Below are 23,939 nucleotides of genomic sequence, written 5' to 3' on the forward strand. Positions count from 1 at the left end.
GGTTTTCATTTTGAATTTTGTGTGGTCTTTTTATCTTTTTTTTCTTTTAGAGTAGTATAGTAGTAGTAGCTTAATAAAGTTTTTTTCCTTGTTATTAAGCTTGGGTCTTCTTTGCTCTGTTCTCGATTGCATTTCGCAGCATTCAATTGAGAGATTGCATTTTCATGGGGGCACTGGCATTGTGTGCCAGTGTCAAACCATGACAGCCATACTCCTTGATTTCCTTCTCAGGCTTTTCCAGTCCAGGTGTCTCCAACTATGCCAGGGGGCAGTGTCTGGGGTTGACGTTCCTTGACATTTGCGGATGATGATCGTAGATTTTTCTCGATGGTCATTATGGTTTTGGGTACCTTTTGTGTTATTCCCAGTTTATTGAGATGTTAGGCTCATTTCTCTTGAGTGGTGCAACATCCCTTAAAAAACCCATTAGAATTCCTTTCCCCAAGGCAAAGGCAAACCAAGCCTGACTAGAGAAATGAAAAAAAATTAAACTTGGTATATTATCTAACACACATGTGCAGTGCAAGCCCCCGGCTGCTGGTCTCAGGAGAAGGCTGAGGGAAATGCACCCACTACGCCCCCTCTGCGACTCACTCCACATCTGGTGGAGAAGTTTGGATGCCTGCAGGGGTTGCTTGTCTCCTCTGGGTGTGTTCTTCCTTCCCTCTGGGAGGGCCTTAATGGAAATCAGCTCCATTTCTCCTGCAGACCAGAGCGGCAGGGAGTCACTGCAGGCTGGTGATACTCTGATACAAGGAAACAGGTGTGCATACAAACCAGGCTGTGAAAAGCCAGTGTCCATAAAGGAGCCAGAGGAGCCCTGCAGCTTTGTTTGAATAAAGGGAGAGAGTCCATGGGGACATCTGCTGCTGGGGTTTTCTCTCTCAAAGTTTTGGAGGACACAGCCTCTATTTAAACTCCTGGCCACATGCTGCCCTCTTCCTTTCCCCACTGGCTGAGGTACCAGGCCAGGGGACTGCAGGGACCTTTGTACCCTCTTTTCCTTTTGCAAGGTATTACTTCTGGTCTCCATCCAAACTGTAATAGATAGAATATGAGATGATTGGCTCTTGCAATTAAGGGATGAATATTGTGTGTATCTTAAGAGAAGCTTTATTGATGTAGAGTTATGTTATTGTGATTTGTTGTTTAGATGTTCTCCGTTCTCCCCACAGTCCCCTTCCCCCTTTTATAAATGAAAATTAGTCCAGCCAAATTTAAAATGAAACAATAAAAAGTTATTCAGGATTGAATTCTCGCTGAGGAGGCCAAAAGGAAAAGGACAGCGCTGAGCCCAGGTTCGGCACTGGGTGCGTGACAGGAAGGAGCCTCTCGGCAGAGGTTCCCCTGGACACACACACCACCCTCCCGGACCCTGCAGTTCTTATAGGAAATTTTCTGCCCGAGGCCAGGATTTCAGTCACCTGCCTTTTCTCTCTATTCAGAGTCCCACATATTCATAAAGTTCTTTTCTTTCAGCCGGGGTTGAACAATCCAGGTCCAGGTGTGGACAATTTTTCCTGATGAGGTTATGGGAGCCGTGGCATTCAGATGCATCAGCCCGGAGGACTCCAGCGATCCCAATCTTGAGTCGCTACCAGGATGATCAGCTCCCAGATGTTCCAGTATCTCCTTTTGGGACAGCCCATCTCCAGGATAGTCACATGTATTAACTTGTAAGTGAGGCATTGTCCAAAAAAAACCTGGCTCTGGTGTAAACAAATATGGGGGGGGGGGGGGGGGGCAGCTTACAGTGCTGGTATGTGTATTGTGTAATAACTAAAAAATATACATGCCAAATCATATTTGCCTTGATTCAATACAACAATATTTAATTGGAGTAAATTATAATCATACATCTCACCCCCCACTCCCAATTGTTCCCACCAGACAGCCTGGGCTGTCTAGACAGGTAGAAAGAAGGCGTGTGTGGTATTCACATATCCTTTGAACAGTGAGAGACACAGGCTTTCCCAGGAACATCCTGGGGAAGGCTGTGAGAAAGCTCAGAGAAAGAAGAAAAACAATTATCTCCATTTGCTGCATCTGTTGTTTGGCACATGTGGAATGTGTTATGGAGATTGTTTACCAAAGAGGGATTTCTTCACTGGACTCTGGTGATGGTGTTTTGATTTCATTTGACCAACTGGAGCCACTCTGTGTTGGACTGTCTCTAAGGGTCACGGGTTTTTCTTCAGTATAGCAGTAGTATAGTTTTTAGTATAGTATAATATAGGACAGCTTAATAAAGCTTTTATTCATCCTTCTGCAAACATGGAGTCAATGCACGTCATTCCCTGCAGTGGGGGTCCACCACAATAGGTATCGACATATACCCCTTGCATGGGAGAGTTAGGAATGGAAAAGCTTGTTGCTGGGGGGACGCGGCATGACAACACCTGACCTTCAAATGCAGCTACAAGAAATAAATTCCACCGATAAACGGCAAAGAAGGGTTGACTGACAGACTTTGGGAGGGCCCAGGGGTGGCTGATGCACCCTCCAGGAATGTAAAAGGTGAAGCATCAATCTTGAAGATGAGGCAGCCACCTGGCAGGTAGCAGCCATGGGGCAGGGGGCCTTCTCAGGCCTGTTCTTCCTTATTAGTCCTTCTCTTATGTTTTTGTAAATGTTTAATAAACATTTTAAAACTTTTAAAGTGTGCAGTTGTTTCTCACAAAACCCAGTCCTAAGGTGGGATGGTCGTGTTACTCCTGACAGGAATGGGCTCCCTGCAGTTCGAGCTGTTCTGCAGCCTGTGCTTTTCCATACCCTGCTTTGCTCTTCAGGTGGCAGATGGCTTGGGCAGGTCACTCCAGACACCTCAAGAGTGCCAGGGTAGGCCCAACCCCTAAAGCTCTCACAGAGCTGTGCTTGACTCCAAATTAGGTAAGCATGAAACGGATTTTAAAGACTGTAGCATGTCTGCAGTTTCAAGGGATAGTAAAGTCAGTGCTGCACTCTGAGAACTAAGTCCACAGTCTGAGTTGTTGATGTCATTTGCAGAGTTGTGTTATTATATGTTTTACCACATTTGTATTATGTATAAGTACGTTCCATGTACCCCCTGCGCTCTGTAACGACCCCCCGGGTCTTCCCATCTCTCCCCGCGGTCTGTTGTCCCCGAGAAATATCAAAGTCACTGTGTTTACCCCCCAGATGCCTGTCTGTCACTCGGCATCCCTTCCCCCCACCTAGAATCTCCTGCCCGGGACGCTGAGGGATAGGCAGACGACCTGGGACCCTCCACCTGTCCACCCCCCATTGGATGTACCCCTGCACCCCACTGCCCTCAGACCCCCCGTGGTGTTACCCCATTGGCTGCCCCAGATTTCCCCTGTCCTGTACTTAATCCGTGGGCGCAGCATACTCGGGGCTTTTCTCCTGGCTGGCACCCGCGTGTTGCTGCCGCTGCCCCGCCGCCGCTTTTCTCCTGGCAGGCGCCCGCGCGTTGCTGCTGCCGCTCCGTCTGTGAAGCCTGCCGCTTCTCTCGGCCGGCTCCGGCGCGTGCCACCTCGCCCCGTTCGGCAGCGCGGCACAGACAAACACTGGCGCGGCAAGCCGCGGCCCCTTCGGTTTTTGCTTTCCTAGCTGGGTTGCAATAAATCGGAATTCTGCCTCCGGGAGAAAAGTCTCTCTCCTTTTATTCGCCGTGGGACTCGCCGCTTGCTCTCAGACTCACGCAGCCCCGCCCGAAGCCCGCGAGGGCTCAGCGGGAGGAACGGAAGCTGCCTGCGCTCCCCTTTCCCCCCAGAGCTAGCTGGGACAAGAGGGGGGGAAGAGAGCATCCCGCAGTAATTTAACTAATTTGCAGCTCATTATTGTGATGATGATGATAGTAGCATAGAACATTTCCTTTTTTTTTTCCTCCCCCAAATAAAAAGGTACCATTCAGCTTCTGGAGAAGAGAACTCTCAAAGGTGCAGTTTGGCAGTCATGGAGGCAGAGGTGGGGGAGAGACAGATATGCCCTGAAGGGATGCTCTGATGGGCTCCAGCATTTAAACAAGCTACTTTGATACATAGACTGGGCCATTTTCAATACTAAATGGCTGCATTAAATGGTTTTCCAGGCCTTATGCTGGCCAGAAAGCTTTTAAAGCCCATGGGAGTTTAGCCTCCATGAGAAAGGCAGCATCAGTTCCTGTGCCAGGTGAGACATAGCGTTCAAAAGCTCAACTTGTGTTTAGAGAAGCCACCAGCCTAATGTAAGCAAGGCCAGAAAGCTTCTCCAGTCCTGCTGAGCGCATGTGGCAGAGCTGTTGTGTTTTACAGCAGCTCTGTGGCAGCGCAACAGCTGCAGCAGAGGGCTCAGGACAGGCTTGGGGGGAGCAGGGCGGCAGGAAGCTGAGCAAAGCCCCTGCTCTATGACTGAGGCACTTTGTGCAGAAGCAAAGAAAGATGGTGACTTGAAGAGATTCCTGCTGTGCTCAAGGTTTGCCTCTGAAGACTGAGAGGTGAGCTTGTCAGGAATCCCAGAAAACATCAGGGAAAAGGTTTTAGGTTAGTTGTTGTGATTAGGCACAAGTCTCCGGTGGGAAAAGAACCTCTGAAACAGGCTGTGAGTCGTAGGGTGACTTAGTTTTTAGTAGAGCATAGATTAGCAATTCAATGCATTTTATATTTTTATTCTAGAAGTGTAAAAATATTCTAAATTTTTCAGAATTCTAAAACTACTTTGAAAATATATAGAACTGTTGTGGGAAAAGGGACTAAATATTTGGAGAATTTTCTATGAAAAATATTCCTAAATCCTGCAAAGTGAAAACTAAACACAGTAGCTGCTGGTCTCAGGTGTCCGAAGCCCAGCTGCTGCCTGCCCAGCACTGGCTGTGCCCAGACAAGCAGCTCCGCCAGTGCTGGTGGGAGCACCCAGGGACCAGAGCTGAAGCCCAAAGATGCTGCTGGAATCAGGCCCTACCCTGGCAGGAGGGCTGCACCTCCTGTCCTGGCTGGACACCAGGGCCAGCACCTTTGGGGACAGAGGGTTCTGTTATGGGTGGTGGCAGCATGTCCCCAGAAGTAAGTGGGTAATGCAGCTGTGGAAGGGATGTTGGAAACTGGCTTGGGAAAGGCTGATGACAGGAACAGATCTGCATGGCTGAAGTCATCTGGTCTTGTGAAGCTGCAGAGGCGCTGCTGTGGAGAGAGGAGTGGCTGACGCCCCAGCTGCTAGTGGCACACAGGGAGCCTCCTGCACAGCAGGGCCCAGAGCTGGCAGGGCTCCCCAGCACGGCTGGAGCGGCTGGCACACCTTGGCCCAGCTGGACAGCTGCCCCTCAAGGCCCCGGCGAGCAGGGAACGGCTCTGGGCAGGCTCCCTGGCCAGGAGTGGGCCCCAGAGCGCCTCTGCCTTTCAGGGGCAATCTCGTCCTCGCTCTTTCTCCTCCCCACCTTGCTGTGCCTCTGCCCTGTGCCCCTGGGGCTGCTCTTGCCCAGACAGCCTCAGTGGGAGCCAGCACTGGCTGCAGCCCCAGCGGGGCCCCCAGGACAAGGCCCAGCAATGAAGGGGCCAAGGAAAGCACTGGGCAGCAGCAGAACCTTCAGCAGAGTTCTTGGAAAGCCATGGACTGGCCACATCTCACTGGGAATCTTCCCTGACTACCAGCAGCCTTTAAAGGAAGCTGTTTGAGGTTGAGATCAGCAAAACACTCACCTTTTTGTCTTCCAGCAATACCAGATTCCCGCAGAGCACATCATCAGGCCAAGTGCTGCACCAGCCACAATGGCCATCATCTTCATCAAACAAGATGTTCCCCAGCAGAAATCTCTTCTCATGCTTTTCCAGATTTTGTCACCACGTGCTGAGGTTCCAGCTGCATCTGTGGGATCATTTGGGAGTGTGAGCCATTGCCATGCTGCACTGCTGAGCTGGCAGCACGGTGGATACGGCCAGGCCTGCAGGCACCTTTGCCGCCCCTTGGCACAGGACTGCCCAGTACCCAAAGCCCTGAGCCTGCATGCCGTAATTGCCTCTGTGCTGTGCTGTTCTGCTCCCAGCAGTACATGTCAAAGAGGTGGATAAAGACATGGAAAATGCCCAGAGTTTTGAAGCTGCCCCAGGGCCCTCCCTCCAGCAAACAGCTGCCTCTCTGCATCTCTCCAAAAAGCAGGAAATTGCAGGCATCTCAGGCCCATGGTGCAGTTTGGGCTCCCTGTCAGCTGGTGCCAAATGCCTTCCTGCAGATGCTGGGGAGAAACTGCAGCCAGCCCAGGCTGGGAAACAGCCCTGCAGGCCAGGAGAACAGCAGCGGGGCAGCGAGGCTGCCATGGATCCCTTCCCGCTGTGCCGGGCAGGGCCTGTCCATATGTGCAGGGCAAGGCCCCGTCTGCTGAGTCCCAGGGGAAGGCTAAGGGAAATGCACCCACCCCTGTGTCTCTCCAGATCACTCAGCGTCTTGTCCATGTGTTTGGATGCCTCCAGGGACATGTCTCCTCTAAGTTTGCTCTTCCTTCTCAGGGGACCTTAAGGGAAATATTTCCATTTCTGAGGAATGGATCCCACAAAACCAGTACTCAGTCTGTGGGATCAGGAGGGACACGCTACTCACCCCTGCGATGGGAGCTGGGCTTTTGAGCAGCATCTACCAAAGGACCAGGGAAAGACCTCTCTGCAGCCACACCTGAAACTCAACAGCCGCAGAAGCTTCTGTCATCTCTGAAGATCTGCACGGGCAGCACTGAGCCGCAGGAGCAGTGAGGGGATGGCCCAGGGCGAGGGCACACCCGTGCATGGTTCTGTCCTGGCACCTGCAGCGATGCCCCCCTGGCCGAGCTTTGGGCTCTGAGCTGGCAGCTCTCGCAGGGGGAACGCCTTGACCTACCCTCAGCATATCCCAGAGGCTCAGTGATGGGGATGGGTTGGGAATCCAGATCCTCTTCATCCTCACGTTTAGCTGCAAAGAAAGGCAGGACAGAACAGCTCCTGTGACACTGCTGAAGATTCTCCTTCAGGCCGCAGTGGCAGTGAGTGCCCCTGGGTGATTGGTGCCCTCCAAGGTACTCCCTTAGCTCTGCCTTCCACTCAGGAGCAGGGGCAGGGAGACCACGAGCCTGCAGTGGCCCCACACCGGGATGGAAGGAGCCCCTTGCGGGGCAGTCGGGGCAGAAAGGACTCCCTGGAGCTGCCAGCAGCTCTAAACCCAGCCCCAGACAGGGCCAGGGCTTGGCAGCGGCAGCAGGAGCAGCTCAGGCTCCCTGGGGCAGACAAAGGAGCTGTGAAAGGCTCAGCCCCGGGGCACAGCCCTGGGCCCAGCCCCTTCCCTCTCTGCTCTTCTCTGGGGTTGCACAGAGCACACAGAAGGACACTCTGGCATTGCACATGGGTGGAAGATGGACAGCTAAATGCTCCTTCCTCCCACTGACAGCGATCATATGGGATCACTGTTGGGCACTGGAGTAGATATTTGGAGGCCAAGATTTCCAGAATGCATCGAATTTCATTGGATCTTAAGGTAAATGATACATGAATAATAGTGTTGACCATGATTACTCATGGACAATGATTTCTCTGTCAGGAAAGGGTTTCTGATAACCTACCTTCACCAGACTCCAAGATCCTTAAACCATGGTTTAGCAGCATTTCCAAATGCTGCAAGTCACAGACCCAATCTAGAAAGGAGCACAGATGGGAAATGTTCCATGGTGTGCTGGGATCCCCCTTCTATGGGGAAGTGAGCACTGCAAGGGGCTCAGGTAATGCTGTGAGCCCGCACTGCCAAGCAGCAGAGAGGGCAGCTCAAGGCTCTGCAGGGCTCAGGCAGACAGGCACAGCAATTACCTCCTGTGCCTGGCAGCGCCTCCCTTCCTGCAGCAGAGGCTGCCAGTGAGCCACTGCTTCCTCTGGGAAACTCAGCCTTCAGCACAGCCTCTCCATCCATCTCTGGAGAAAGGAAAAGGGGCAGCTGGATCAGGTGGGGCTGTTCCCCAGCGGGAAAGTGGCATCTTCAGTAGGCAAGGCTTGTCAAAGTCATGGATAGGCTTCAGGAAATCAGATGGGATTTGAAGTGTCTCTCTAGGGCCTTCCCTCTTCTAAACAGCTGCCCCTCCAGATGTGCTCAGTGACTGGGAAATTGCAGGGGACATCAGGGTGTGCATGGCCCCTGGTGCAGTTTGGGCTCCCTGTCAGCTGGTGCCAAATGCCTTCCTGCACAGGCTGGGGAGAAGCTGCAGCCAGCCCAGGCTGGGAAACAGCCCTGCAGGCCAGGAGAACAGCAGCAGGGCAGCGAGGCTGCCATGGATCCCTTCCCGCTGTGCCGGGCAGGGCCTGTCCATATGTGCAGGGAAAGCCCCCGTCTGCTGAGTCCCAGGGGAAGGCTGAGGAAATGCACCCACCTTGTCCTGCCTCTTTGATTTCCTTCAGCATTTGCCACATGTGTTTGGATGGCTCATGGGGTTTCTTGTGTTCTGTAGCTTTGCTCTTTCTAATTGGGGGCCCTTAGAGCAACATAGTTCCATTTCTCAGAAATGAGTCCACAAAAACAGTGCTCAGCCTGTGGGGTCAGCAGGAACACACGACTCACCCCTGCGATGGGAGCTGGGCTTGTGTGCAGTTGCCAGCAAAGGAGCCTGAAAAGTCCTCCCTGCAGCCACACCTGTAACTCAAGAGCCACAGAAGCATCTGTCATCTCTGTCCCCCCGGCCGAGCTTTGGGCTCTGAGCTGGCAGCTCTCCCAGGGGGAAAGGCCTTGACCTACTCTCAGCATCTCTCAGAGGCTCATTCATGGACATGGTTTTAGAAACTGGATCGCTGTCATCAACAAGTTGAGCTGCAAAGAAAGGCAGGACAGAACAGCTCCTGTGACACTGTAGATCCTCAGGCTGCACCCAAGGCTCAGCCCCGGGGCACAGCCCTGGGCCCGGCCCCTTCCCTCTCTGCTCTTCTCCGGGGCTGCACAGAGCACAGGGAAGGACACGCTGGCATTCCACAGTGGAGGAAGATGGACAGCTAAACGCCTCTTCCTCTCACTGACAGTGATCCTGTGGGATCACTCATGGCTCTAGAAGGGAGCCAGACATTGTTTCCAGATTTCTTCTACCATGAGATTATGTTAAAGGAAATGGCTCCTGAGTGAGCTCTTGCCACACTGACACTGATTATTCTCTCAGGAAAGGCACAGGGAGAACTTGCCTCTAGCATTCTCCAACATTTTCCAGCCATCATCCAGCAGGGCATCCAGATAACGCAATTTATGATCCCAGTCTGGAAGGGAGCACAGATTGGAACCATTTCCATGGTGTGCTGGGATCCCCTTCTGCCTCAGGGAACTGGGCACTGCAAGGGGATCAGTAAGGCTGTGGCAGCCTGGTGGCAATGGACAAGGCCAAAGCTATCACAGAGGCCTGAGGAGCTCAGAGCTGGCTCCTGGTCACTCTCCACCCTCTTTAAGGTCCTGTGCAACATCTCTGGAGAGAGAAAACAGGGACAGCCCCAGGGCCCACAGGGGTTCTCTCCCTCCCACAGAGGAAACCCTCCCTAAAGCCCACGGGAAAACCATCCCCAGCGCTTCCCGGGGAGCAGGGAGCACTGTCCCGGGAAAGGGCAGCCAGGCTGCCGGCTCACCTGCTCCCCGCGCTTTCATCGGAGCAGCCTGGGCAGCCCTGGCAGGCAGGGCCACGGCCAGGAGGAGCAGGAGGAGGAGGCAAAGAGCAAGGGCCATGGTGCCCAGCCCTCTGCCAGTCCCACCACTCTTGCTGCCACCACTGTCCTGACACCGCTGTCCCAATGTCAGCACCACTGCTGCCACCGCTGCTGCCGCCGCAACAGTTGTGCTCAAGGACTGCCTGCTTGGGCGTTGTGGTGCTCTGGAACCACGGGGCTCTGGGACCTCTGTGACCTCAGAGCCTGCTCTGACCTCAGCCTGCTGTGACCCTAGAGCCCTCTGTGACCTCATGGTCTTAGCTGTACCCCCAGAGTGTACTCCCTTCTGTACAAATGGACTGCCCTGACTGTAAATGTTTTGCTTCATCCAATGGCCATTGCTCAGAAAAACCTTCAGGGACACAGGGTCTTGTTTGGGTGGCGGCAGCATCGGCACAGCAAAAAGCTGGTAATGCAGCTGTGACAGAGACATCAGGCATGGGCATGGAGATGGGAAATGTCGGGCAGATGTGTCCCTGACTGAGTTGTTTGGCCGTTCCTGGAGTTCTTTGCCCCATTCAGAGAGGCAGCTGCTGAGAGATGAGGTAGCTGAGGCCCCAGTTGCAGCTGGGACACTGTCCTGGCGTGACTTTATGATGCTTGTATCCCCACTTGTCAGTTCAGCCCAGAAATAAGTTTTGCACTTTTAGGACTTGTTCCAAGAGTGAAGGGGCAGAGGGCAAGAAGAAGCGCAGAGTTTGTTGTCAGAAACTGCACTTGCTCCCCCACATCCTTCTCCTGGACTGTGTTTTCAGCGGACAGACAAGACAGCAGGATAGAGCTCTCCTTTGCTTTTTAGTTAGTATTTAGCTAGCTGAGGCAGGGAATTTCTCTGGACTGTGGTTTTTCTTTTTTCATGGAACTGTTTCAACCTGCTCTGGACTGAACACCCAGAAGAGCACCAGCAGCTCACACCTGTGGCCCACCAGGCTGGGCCTGGGCTGCGGCATTTCCAGGGCCAGAGGGACTGATAACACAGTGAGTTCGCAGAGCCACAGCCCACAGAGGGGACTTTCTGAGTTTGTCATTTCTTCTAAGTGGCGAGAAGTTTTATAGTTTAATAATGTTCTTTTTTTTTATTATTATTTTTTTTCCTGACAGTGAATGCTTTGCCTGTTAAATATAGAGGTTTTTTCAACTTTTCTCCAAAAAAAATCTTTTTTCCAAACTAGCTGGAGGCAGGCCTGCTGTTTTCTCGGGAACCCTTTGGAGGTCATCTCCCAGATTTGCCCTAAACCAAGATAAAAAGAGGAGACCTACCTGCACAGTAGGAGATTCCCACTGTGCTCAAAGTTTGCCTCTGAAGACTAAGAGGCGAGCTTGTCAGAAATCCTGGAAAACATCAGGCAAATGTTTTACGTTAGTTGTTATGACTAGGTACAAATCTGAAGTGGGAAAAGAGCCTCTCCAGCAGACTAGGTGCCCTGGGTTGTCTTAGCTCTTCCCAGAGTAAAGATTACCAATTAAATGCAACTCAAGTTTTTACTCTAGTAGTATAAAAATGTTCTAAGTTTTTCTAAATTTTAAATCTACTTTGAAAAATCCTAACTACTATAGAAAAAGGGAAGAAATTTTTGGGGTTTTATTTGTAAAAAAAAAAAATCTAAATATTTCTAAAAATTTGTAAATTCTAAAATGAAAAGCAAAGCCAAAATGTGGTGTCTCAGGAGGCCCTGCCCAGCCGCTGCCTGCCCACCCCTGGCTGTGCCCAGACAAGCAGCTCCGCCAGTGCTGGTGGTAGCACCCACCGGAGCTGAAGCCCAAAGATGTTGCTCAAGCCCTTCCCTGGCAGGAGGGGATCCTTTCAGTCCTGGCCAGACACCAGGGCCAGCACCGTCGGGGACAGGGGGTCCTGTTCTGGGTGGTGGCAGCGTGCCCCCAGCAACAAGCTGATAGTGCAGCTGTGGACGAGATCTTGGAAACTGGCTTGGGGATGGCTGATGCCCAAACCATTTACAGTTCAAAACCAACAGAAGTCCATTCGTTTATTGTTCATTGGTCTCAATTTGCAATGTTCTTAGTATTTCTTTTCCCACTGGACCTGGATTTCTTCGCCTCTGATGTCAAGAAAAGCCATGCTCCTTGATTTCCTTCTCAGGCTTTTCCAGTCCAGGTGTCTCCAACTATGCCAGGGGGCAGTGTCTGGGGTTGACGTTCCTTGATGTTTGCAGATGATGGTCATAGATTTTTCTCGATGGCCATGATGTTTTTAGGAACCTTTTGGGTTATTCCCAGTTTATTGAGATGTTAAGCTCATTTCCCTTGAGTGGTGTAACATCCCTTAAAAAACCCATTAGAATTCCTTTCCCCAAGGCAAAGGCAAACCAAGCCTGACTAGAGAAATGAAAAAAAATTAAGCTTGGTATATTATCCAACACACATGTGCAGTGCAAACCCCCAGCTGCTGAGTCTCAGGAGAAGGCTGAGGGAAATGCACCCACTACGCCCCCCTCTGCGACTCAGCATCTGGTGCAGAAGTTTGGATGCCTGCAGGGGTTGCTTGTCTCTTCTGGGTCTGTTCTTCCATCCCTCTGGGAGGGCCTTAATGGAAATTAGCTCCATTTCTCCTGCAGACCAGAGTGGCAGGGAGTCACTGCAGGCTGGTGATATTCTGATACAAGGAAATAGGTGTGCATACCAACCAGGCTGTGAAAAGCCAGTGTCCATAAAGGAGCCAGAGGAGCCCTGCAGCTTTGTTTGAATAAAGGGAGAGAGTCCATGGGGACATCTGCTGCTGGGGTTTTCTCTCTCAAAGTTTTGGAGGACACAGCCTCTATTTAAACTCCTGGCCACATGCTGCCCTCTTCCTTTCCCCACTGGCTGAGGTACCAGGCCAGGGGACTGCAGGGACCTTTGTACCCTCTTTTCCTTTTGCAAGGTATTACTTCTGGTCTCCATCCAAACTGTAATAGATAGAATATGAGATGATTGGCTCTTGCAATTAAGGGATGAATATTGTGTGTATCTTAAGAGAAGCTTTATTGATGTAGAGTTATGTTATTGTGATTTGTTGTTTAGATGTTCTCCGTTCTCCCCACAGTCCCCTTCCCCCTTTTATAAATGAAAATTAGTCCAGCCAAATTTAAAATGAAACAATAAAAAGTTATTCAGGATTGAATTCTCTCTGAGCAGGCCAAAAGGAAAAGGACAGCGCTGAGCCCAGGTTCGGCACTGGGTGCGTGACAGGAAGGAGCCTCTCGGCAGAGGTTCCCCTGGACACACACACCACCCTCCCGGACCCTGCAGTTCTTATAGGAAATTTTCTGCCTGAGGCCATGATTTCAGTCACCTGCCTTTTCTCTCTATTCAGAGTCCCACATATTCATAAAGTTCTTTTCTTTCAGCCGGGGTTGAACAATCCAGGTCCAGGTGTGGACAATTTTTCCTGATGAGGTTATGGGAACCGTGGCATTCAGATGCATCAGCCCGGAGGACTCCAGCGATCCCAATCTTGAGTCGCTACCAGGATGATCAGCTCCCAGGTGTTCCAGTATCTCCTCTTGGGACAGCCCATCTCCAGGATAGCCACATGTATTAACTTGTAAGTGAGGCATTGTCCAAAAAAAACCTGGCTCTGGTGTAAACAAATGTGTGTGTGTGGGGGGGGGGGGGGGGGGGGCAGCTTACAGTGCTGGTATGTGTATTGTGTAATAACTAAAAAATATACATGCCAAATCATATTTGCCTTGATTCAATACAACAATATTTAATTGGAGTAAATTATAATCATACATCTCACCCCCCACTCCCAATTGTTCCCACCAGACAGCCTGGGCTGTCTAGACAGGTAGAAAGAAGGCGTGTGTGGTATTCACATATCCTTTGAACAGTGAGAGACACAGGCTTTCCCAGGAACATCCTGGGGAAGGCTGTGAGAAAGCTCAGAGAAAGAAGAAAAACAATTATCTCCATTTGCTGCATCTGTTGTTTGGCACATGTGGAATGTGTTATGGAGATTGTTTACCAAAGAGGGATTTCTTCACTGGACTCTGGTGATGGTGTTTTGATTTCATTTGACCAACTGGAGCCACTCTGTGTTGGACTGTCTCTAAGGGTCACGGGTTTTTCTTCAGTATAGCAGTAGTATAGTTTTTAGTATAGTATAATATAGGACAGCTTAATAAAGCTTTTATTCATCCTTCTGCAAACATGGAGTCAATGCACGTCATTCCCTGCAGTGGGGGTCCACCACAATAGGTATCGACATATACCCCTTGCATGGGAGAGTTAGGAATGGAAAAGCTTGTTGCTGGGGGGACGCGGCATGACAACACCTGACCTTCAAATGCAGCTACAAGAAATAAATTCCACCGATAAACGGCAAAGAAGGGTTGACTGACAGACTTTGGGAGGGCCCAGGGGTGGCTGATGCACCCTCCAGGAATGTAAAAGGTGAAGCATCAATCTTGAAGATGAGGCAGCCACCTGGCAGGTAGCAGCCATGGGGCAGGGGGCCTTCCCAGGCCTGTTCTTCCTTATTAGTCCTTCTCTTATGTTTTTGTAAATGTTTAATAAACGTTTTAAAACTTTTAAAGTGTGCAGTTGTTTCTCACAAAACCCAGTCCTAAGGTGGGATGGTCGTGTTACTCCTGACAGGAATGGGCTCCCTGCAGTTCGAGCTGTTCTGCAGCCTGTGCTTTTCCATACCCTGCTTTGCTCTTCAGGTGGCAGATGGCTTGGGCAGGTCACTCCAGACACACGAGAGTGCCAGGGTAGGCCCAACCCCTAAAGCTCTCACAGAGCTGTGCTTGACTCCAAATTAGGTAAGCATGAAACGGATTTTAAAGACTGTAGCACATCTGCAGATTCAAGGGATAGTAAAGCCAGTGCTGCACTCTGAGAACTAAGTCCACAGTCTGAGTTGTTGATGTCATTTAACTAATTTGCAGCTCATTATTGTGATGATGATGATAGTAGCATAGAACATTTCCTTTTTTTTTTTCCTCCCCCAAATAAAAAGGTGCCATTCAGCTTCTGGAGAAGAGAACTCTCAAAGGTGCAGTTTGGCAGTCATGGAGGCAGAGGTGGGGGAGAGACAGATATGCCCTGAAGGGATGCTCTGATGGGCTCCAGCATTTAAACAAGCTACTTTGATACATAGACTGGGCCATTTTCAATACTAAATGGCTGCATTAAATGGTTTTCCAGGCCTTATGCTGGCCAGAAAGCTTTTAAAGCCCATGGGAGTTTAGCCTCCATGAGAAAGGCAGCATCAGTTCCTGTGCCAGGTGAGACATAGCGTTCAAAAGCTCAACTTGTGTTTAGAGAAGCCACCAGCCTAATGTAAGCAAGGCCAGAAAGCTTCTCCAGTCCTGCTGAGCGCATGTGGCAGAGCTGTTGTGTTTTACAGCAGCTCTGTGGCAGCGCAACAGCTGCAGCAGAGGGCTCAGGACAGGCTTGGGGGGAGCAGGGCGGCAGGAAGCTGAGCAAAGCCCCTGCTCTATGACTGAGGCACTTTGTGCAGAAGCAAAGAAAGATGGTGACTTGAAGAGATTCCTGCTGTGCTCAAGGTTTGCCTCTGAAGACTGAGAGGTGAGCTTGTCAGGAATCCCAGAAAACATCAGGGAAAAGGTTTTAGGTTAGTTGTTGTGATTAGGCACAAGTCTCCGGTGGGAAAAGAGCCTCTGAAACAGGCTGTGAGTCATAGGGTGTCTTAGTTTTCAGAAGAGCATAGATTACTAATTACATAGAATTTTAATTTTTATTCTAGAAGTGTAAAAATATTTTAAGTTTTTCAGAATTCTAAAACTACTTTGAAAAATATAGAACTGTTGTGGGAAAAGGGACTAAATATTTGGAGAATTTTCTATGAAAAATATTTCTAAATCTTGCAAAATGAAAACTAAACACAGTAGCTGCTGGTCTCAGGTGCCCGAAGCCCAGCTGCTGCCTGCCCAGCACTGACTGTGCCCAGACAAGCAGCTCCGCCAGTGCTGGTGGGAGCACCCAGGGACCAGAGCTGAAGCCCAAAGATGCTGCTGGAATCAGGCCCTACCCTGGCAGGAGGGCTGCACCTCCTGTCCTGGCTGGACACCAGGGCCAGCACCTTTGGGGACAGAGGGTTCTGTTATGGGTGGTGGCAGCATGTCCCCAGAAGTAAGTGGGTAATGCAGCTGTGGAAGGGATGTTGGAAACTGGCTCGTGGATGGCTGATGACAGGCACAGGTCTGCGTGGCTGAAGTCTTTTTCTGGTCTTGTGAAGCTGCAGAGGCGCTGCTGTGGAGAGAGGAGTGGCTGAGGCCCCAGCTGCCAGTGGCACACAGGGAGCCTCCTGCACAGCAGGGCCCAGAGCTGGCAGGGCTCCCCAGCACGGCTGGAGCGGCTGGCACACCTTGGCCCAGCTGGACAGCTGCCCCTCAAGGCCCCAGCGAGCAGGGGACGGCTCTGGGCAGGCTCCCTGGCCAGGAGCGGGCCCCAGAGCGCCTCTGCCTTTCAGGGGCGATCTCGTCCTCGCTCTTTCTCCTCCCCACCTTGCTGTGCCTCTGCCCTGTGCCCCTGGGGCTGCTCTTGCCCAGACAGCCTCAGTGGGAGCCAGCACTGGCTGCAGCCCCAGCGGGGCCCCAGGACAAGGCCCAGCAATGAAGGGGCCAAGGAAAGCACTGGGCAGCAGCAGAACCTTCAGCTGAGTTCTTTGGACAGCCATGGACTGGCCACAGCTCCACTGCAGCCTGACTGGAAATGTTTCCCATCTACATTAGACTTTTAAAATAAACTGTTTGAGGGAAAGATGATGAAAACACTCACCGTTTTCTCTTGCAGTAACACCAGATTCCAACACAGGTGAACATGAAGGAAAGCTCCAAAAAAAGCAGACCTGCAATTAACTGTAGCAAACAGTGTGTTTCCCAATAGCAACGACTTCTGAGGCTTTTCTGGGCATCGGGAACAGGTGTTGTGGGGCCGGCAGCATCTGTGGGAGCAATGGGGAGCGTGAGCCCGCACTGTGCTGCACTGCTGAGCTGGCAGCACGGTGGATATGGCCAGGACGTTCTCTGTTTGCCCCAGAGCTGGGGCCTGCAGGCACCTGGCCGCCCCTTGGCACAGGCTGTGCCACCCAACAAAGCCCAGCAGGCCGGCAGGAGAGCCCGGGGCCAGCACAGCTGCTTGGGCAGTCACTGCTTTGAGGGACAGGGACCAAACCCATCCCTGAGCAGCCCCTGCCAGCCCTGGCCCTCCCTGCCCTGCGACAGCTCCCCCAGCCCCAGGGGACAGAGCCAGGCCCTGTCAGGACCCAGTGCAGCCCCGGCCCAGTCGGGAGCCAGGGCTGGCTCTGGCCCTGGGCTCACAGCAGGGCTCCCGCTCGGGGCTGCTCCTGTGCCTGGGGCCTCTGGGCACTCAGGGCTGGCTGCGGGAGCAGCTGCAGAGGGAGGGACATAGTTGGTGCATGAGTCCCGATTCCCCCGGGCTGTGAACAAGCTCCAGAGGCCTGGAAGCCCAGGCACCTCCAGCTTTGGCTGCTGCTGGGCCGTGCAAGGGCAGGGCCTGGGGGAAGAGCTGCTGCCACACAGCCCTGCTGAGAGCTGAGCCCGGCTGAGCCTGGCACAGCAATCACCTCCTGTGCCTGTGCCCGTGCCTGGCATCGCCTTCCTTCCTGCAGCAGAGGTTGGCACTGAGCCACTGCTTCCTCCGGGATGTGCCTCCTTCTGCAGAGATGTTTGGTCCATTTCTTGAGAAAGGAAAAGAGACAGCTGGATCAGATGGAACCATCCGCCATTGAGGGAGGTGGCATCTTTAGGAGGCAATGCTTTTCAAATCATGGTTAAGGACCAGAAAAACATCTGGGTTTTGGGACTGGGCCATGGCCCTCCCTCCTTCAAGCACCTGCCAGGCCTGGGCAGAAGTCATAAGGGGATGGCCCAGGGCGAGGGCACACTCGTGCATGGTTCTGTCCTGGCACCTGCAGCGATGCCCCCCTGGCCGAGCTTTGGGCTCTGAGCTGGCAGCTCTCGCAGGGGGAAAGGCCTTGACCTACCCTCACCATCTCCCAGAGCCTCCATCCTGAACGTGGGTTGGGAAGCCAGATCACTTTCACCAGCAGGGTTATCTGCAAAGAAAGGCAGGGCAGAACAGCTCCTGTGGCACTGTAGGAGATCCTCAGGCTGCACCCAAGGCTCAGCCCCAGGACACAGCCCTGGGCTCGGCCCCTTCCCTCTCTGCTCTTCTCTGGGGCTGCACAGATCACACAGAGGGACACTGGCATTGCACACAGGAATAAAACTGACAGCTAAATGTTCCTTCCTCCCACTGACAGTGATCCTGTGGGATCACTCAGGGCTCCAGAAAGTGAGCAGGGCGAGGCTTCCAGGTTCCTTCAACCCTGAGATGATGTTAAGGGAAGTGGAAGATGGGTGAGCTCTTGTCACACTGACTCTGATTTTTGTCTCAGGAAAGGCACATTCAAAACTTGCCTCCAACATCATCCAAGAACTTCAAGCCATTTTCCAGCACAGCTTCCAAATAATCCAGGTTGCCATCCAAATCTAGAAGTGAGCACAGATCAGAACCATTTCCTTGGTGTGCTGTGGTCCCCTTCTGCCTTTAGGAACTGAGCACTTGCAAGGGGGTTGGGTAAGGCCATGGGATCCAGATGTGAATGGAAAAGGCCAAAGGAACACAGGGCCTGTGGAGCTCAGGGCTTGCTCCTGGTCACTGTCCATGCTCTTTGCAGGCCCTGGCAACATCCATGGATGGGCAGCTGGAGCAGCCTGGGGCCCTGGGGGCTCTCTTCCTCCCACAGAGGAAACCCTCCCTAAAGCCCAGAGGAAAACTGCAGCAGGCAGTTCCACAGGTATCCTTGCCTCCCCCTGTCCCTCCTGCCCTCTTACTGCTGGGACAAATCCCTCAGCCCAAGGGCACATAGCCAGGCCCTCTCAGGACACTCTGGAGCCTTGCTCTCCCCCTCTGCCCTTTCCCCACCATGGGCACCCCGTGCAGTCACTCCCAGGTCTCGGGACGTGTCTCCCACAGAGGGACCCAAGCAGGACTGCTCAGTACCGGAGTGTCCTGGGCATAATAATTCCTCTGGGCTGTGCCAGCCTTGTCCGGGCTGTGCCCATGCTGCCAAGCAGCAGAGAGGGCAGCTCAAGGCTCAGCAGGGCTCAGGCCCAGAGGCACAGCAATTACCTCCTGTGACTGTGCCTGGCATCACCTCCCTTCCTGCAGCAGAGGCTGCCAATGAGCCACTGCTTCCTCTGGGAAATGCTTCCTTCTGCACAGGCTCTCCTTTCATTTCCCGACAATGGAAAAGAGACAGCTGGATCAGATGGAAACATTCCGCATGGGGAATGGGGAAGGTAACATCTTGAGGAGGGAATATTTTTGAAAGGTATGGATAAGCATCGGAAAACACTCAGGATGTTGGGACTGCCCTATGCTGGTCCCTTCTCCAAACAGCCCCTCAATCTGATGTGCTCAGAGACAGGGAAACTTCAGGGGATTTCAGGCTGTGCATGGCCCATGGTGCAGTTGGGGCTCCCTGTCAGCTGGTGCCAAATGCCTTCCTGCACAGGCTGGGGAGAAGCTGCAGCCAGCCCAGGCTGGGAAACAGCCCTGCAGGCCAGGAGAGCAGCAGCGGGGCAGCGAGGCTGCCATGGATCCCTTCCCGCTGTGCCAGGCAGGGCCTGTCCATATGTGCAGGGCAAGGCCCCGTCTGCTGAGTCCCAGGGGAAGGCTGAGGGAAATGCACCCACCTTGTCCTGCCTGCAGCATTTCCTTCAGCATTTTCCACATGACTTCAAATGGTTTCTGGGATTTCTTGTCTGCCATGTGTTTGGTGTTTCCTATTGGAGGATCTTAACAGAAAGTTGTTCCATTTCCTAGGAATAGATCCCACAAAACCAGTGCTCAGCCTGTGGGTTCAGCAGGGACACACTACTCACCCCTGTGATGGGAGCTGGGTTGGTGCGCATCATCCAGCCCAGGAGTTGGAGAGATCCTCTCTGCAGAAACGCCTGTAACTGAACAGGCACAGGAGCTTCTGTCACCTGGTTCCTTCCAGATAGTCAATGATTATGAGACACTGAGAACATACCTGCAGGATGCCCAGAGGGCTTCAAAGCGTCATACCGCCAGGCTAATGGAGAAGCCTTTGGGGCATCCCCATCTAGAAGCAAACCAAGATGAGAAGGTTTCCATTGTGTGCCAGGGCTGGCTCTGGCCTCGGGCTCACAGCAGGGCTCCCACTCGGGGCTGCTCCTGTGCCTGGGGCCTCTGGGCACTCAGGGCTGGCTGCGGGAGCAGCTGCAGCAAGAGGGACATTGTTGGTGCAGGAGTCCTGATTCTCCAGGGCTGTGAACGAGCTCCAGAGGCCTGAAAGCCGAGGCGCCTCCAGTTTTGGCTGCTGCCGGGCCGTGCAAGGGCAGGGCCTGGGGGAAGAGCTGCTGCCACACAGCCCTGCTGAGAGCTGAGCCCGGCACAGCAATCACCTCCTGTGCCCATGCCTGTGTCCGTGCTTGGCATCGCCTTCCTTCCTGCAGCAGAGGCTGGCACTGACCCACTGCCTCCTCCAGGAAGTGCCTCTTTCTGCACAGGCATTTGGTCAATTACTTGAAAAAGGAAGAGGAACAGCTGGATCAGATGGAAACATTCCCCACTGGACAGGTGTGATCTTCAGCAGGCAATGCTTGTGAAAGTCACAGGTAAAGATCAGGAGAATGCCCAGGCTATTGGGGGCTGGGCCAGAGCACTCCCTTGTGAAAACAGCTGCACCTCCTGACCTGCTCAGAGACTGGGAAATTGCAGAGGATCTCAGACCCGTCCACAGCTGCTCTGGGCATCCTGTGCCAGGGCCTCCCCCTGCTCACAGGGAACAATTCCTGCCCAATATCCCATGTGGCCCTGCCCTGCGTTGGGTTGAAACACTCCTGGTGTCCTGTCACTCCAGGCCCTTGCCCAAAGCCCCTCTCCAACAAGCCTGTCAGTCCATTCAGTGTGAATGCAGATAAATGTCAAGTTGAGTATTTCCTGCTGAAAATCCAGTTATGAAGATTCATTTTACAACAGAAATTACAAAGTAAAGAAAATATGTAAGACGATGCCTCACCTGAATTATGGCCCAAATAATTAGGGTCACTTTCCTTGGCAGTAGTGTAAATGGGGTAAAGACCTAAAAACAGAAATATGAATACCTGTGTTCAGGATCCTTCAGTCAGATAAATGACACCACAAAACTGTACAAGTGTACAACTGATTCTTTAGTTGCTTAATCACAGTAAACTGAGCATGACGAAATTTAACTCATCTGAGTTAAACAACACTGAAATCTGACTGGCATTAGGTCAGCTTCCAGATAGAATGAATTTTATGGCAAATTGATTACTATACTGTAACCATAATGTATGTATTCCTGTTCCATTGTAGCACAGACTTTCTTTATGCCTGTATCTTATCTGAAATTATTTACTTCAATCTGCTGTGGAGCAGAATTGAGTCTCTGTCCTCTTCTGTCAGCCACAGTTGCCATCAGACTCGTATGCCCAATGCTCATCCCATGCACCAGGAAAGCAGCAGTGTGCTCATCCGAAGCCTCCCTCAGGGGGCTGCAAAGAAATCCATTAAAGAGATAGTAAATTACAGTGTAAATTACAAATAGCAAAGCAAAGGACTCATTTAGTGACCAGCAGTTTTACCACAAGGCTAAGTGACAGTCTGAAGCAAAGTTGAGGAAATTATCACATTTTTACACATGATTGCTCTTTGCAAACTGTGCTGTATTGAAACATTAAATACTTGAAGTGAAAATGAAACAAGCAACAGACAGTGAGTTTGATAACATCAGATGTGCCTTCACACAGCACTCTTCACCTGACAATCTCTGCCAAGTCACTGCTTCCAAGATGCACAAAGCTTCATCAGTCATCACACTGGAGGAATGCAGTCTCCTTCATCAGCCAGCAACATTCAGGCTGTTAGTTCAGGCAACTTCCCTCACAAATAATATTTTACCTTTTAACAGGTAATTAAGGCTTCACAAAAAGAAAATAAATAGACTCTCAGCCGTTGTGTATTACCATGCCTTTAACCTAATATCTTTATTCATTTTTTGCCAATTCTTATTCACAGATTAATTTCAAAAGTCCATTAACTTACACAAGTGAGACAAACTGAGATGCTGCTTTGAGACTGAGATCCATGACAGGGAAGTATTTTGCCAGAAAAGGTTTCTTTGAGTCATCCAGAACTCTGACATAAGCTTTAACTGTTTTTCCAATCTCCACCTGAAACAGATATATCCAGTCATTCTGCATTCACACCACTCTTATTTATTAGCATAAAAATTTTCACTTGATTTTGTATTATACTTGTAGTAGGCTAGTGGAGATAGAGCCCCAAGGTTAGACTAACACTGATTTTAAACACTAATCCCTGCCAGCTGGAGTTAGTGTCAGATGAAATGAATGAACTCAGGTCCTTCAGCTGGCAAGGGCATAATTAAAACATCCAGAAATATCAACACTTCTTTTGTTTAAGGTGCACCCAAGCTGGCAAGAGCAATGAGCTGGACTTTCTTCTGTTCAGTTTTAAAACCTGACATATGGAAAATGACCTTGGGGCAAAACCTACTCCTAAAAGAATTGCTCACATGCACTTTAAACAGGAGGAAATGTAAATGAGCATGTCCATATAAATTAGGGATTAATATTACTATGTAAATGCAAAAGCTGAGATTTCTGCCACACAGAACACGAACAGATGCCTGATACCCTGAGACCCTTACAACCTGAAGGGATAAATTTGGGAGGGAGAAACAGAGACACAGGAAGGTTGCAGTTGTTTCTCTGTTGTAGCATCTTGTCCATGTCTGATCTCTGTGCTCAGGACCAGCAGCACAGGAGTCAGGGCAGGCTGGATCAGCTCCTAATGCTGCTTCCAAGGCACTGACCTTGCCAACAACTCACACGTGCAATTCCTGGATATCAGACACATGAATTTCAGCTTCAGCTGGGGCAGGGAAAGCCAGACACAGGTCTTGAATCATTACAGTCACTGATCCTGGGAGCAGAGGCTGCACCTGCAATGCCAAAAGAAAACTGCCTTATAGCACTTCTTTTGTCTCTTGTTCACAGGATAAAATTTGTATCATTTTTAGGGCAGAAGCAGTTGGATGCAGAAATCTCCAAGCTTACACAAGGAGAATTCTTCCACCAAAATAAAAATCAAGCTCTAAAATGTATGTAAAAAGTATTAAGCTACTGAGCTAGTGCAAACAGCCCCCAGGCACCAAGTGAATTAACAGCTCTTCATCTGGAACAGTCTGGCATCCTGTTACCCTCCTCCCAACAGGAGAAAAAACACACAAATCCTTTAGAGCAACAAAATTTTCTTAGAGTGAAAACCAAAGTGATAAGGAAAAAAAAAAAAAAAGTGAGAACAAAAATTATGCCTGTAAAGCACTGGTATTGCTTCCTGTAAGGTCTGTACTCTACTGTCACTGCTTTTCATCTGAGCAGCCAAAACCTGGTGGTAGATCCTGGCAAGTAAGAGGACAATTGACAGATCAGGTGTTTCTTTAATAAAACTATTATTACATTTTTTTTAAAGAACGAGAATGTTACACTTAACAGATAAAGAGAATAAAACAATGAAGAGAGAGACCTCTGGTCCCAAACACAAGCCCTCAGAACTAAGCACCCATTCCAAAGTCCCCTCTGCCAAGGCCATGCAGCCACACCTTGCTCCTCACATCAGCTCTGCAGTTCTCCTGCAACTCCCTGACCTTGTCACAGACCTCAGGACAATCCCAGCTGTTCTCCTCCCTTTGGCCAGGGAGCAGTGAAGTCGGGTGTCCTGCTGTGTGCTCTGAACTCTGAACAAGGGGAGATGGACAGGCCCCCCAGTGCACAGGAGCTCAGTGAACTCTCAGCTCTGCCCAGCAGCACCACAGGAGCCAGCAGCAGAGCAGTGGGGAAAGCTGACATTTTGTTCTGTGAGGGCACTACTCCTGTTTCTGCCTCAAAATAGAAAGGGATGTGAAGTTTTAATAAAGGTCAGCTTCCAGAACAGCAGCAGTTCCCAGAGAGGGTGGCTAACACAGGGGCTGGGTAGCAGGGCAGGGGAAGTGGCACAGGGAGGGAGCTGGAATGGAGCTCAGCTGGGCTGGGAGACCAGAGAAAGCAAACAGGGAAAAGGGCAAACAGGGCTACTGCAACTCTTAAAACTCTTCCTGTCTCAGCAAACTCTGCTGTTCTCCTCTCCCATTATGTGCCCACTGGCTCCCAGTATCCAGGGATATTGCACTGGTGGCCACTCTTAACTCTTCCCCTGCTACCACCCACCCATGCCCAGAGAAGCTGCTGTGTCAAA

At 51.2% G+C, this 23,939-nt stretch overlaps 1 pseudogene; it reads right to left on the reverse strand.

Annotated features, from left to right (window-relative positions):
- Positions 1 to 15,320: 15,320 nt before the first annotated feature.
- LOC140684473 (nuclear pore membrane glycoprotein 210-like) overlaps positions 15,321 to 23,939 on the reverse strand; it is a 47,284-nt pseudogene continuing 38,665 nt past the window's right edge.

This window comes from Taeniopygia guttata, chromosome 6 (genome assembly GCF_048771995.1).
Source record: "Taeniopygia guttata chromosome 6, bTaeGut7.mat, whole genome shotgun sequence".
Classification (NCBI taxonomy): domain Eukaryota; kingdom Metazoa; phylum Chordata; class Aves; order Passeriformes; family Estrildidae; genus Taeniopygia; species Taeniopygia guttata.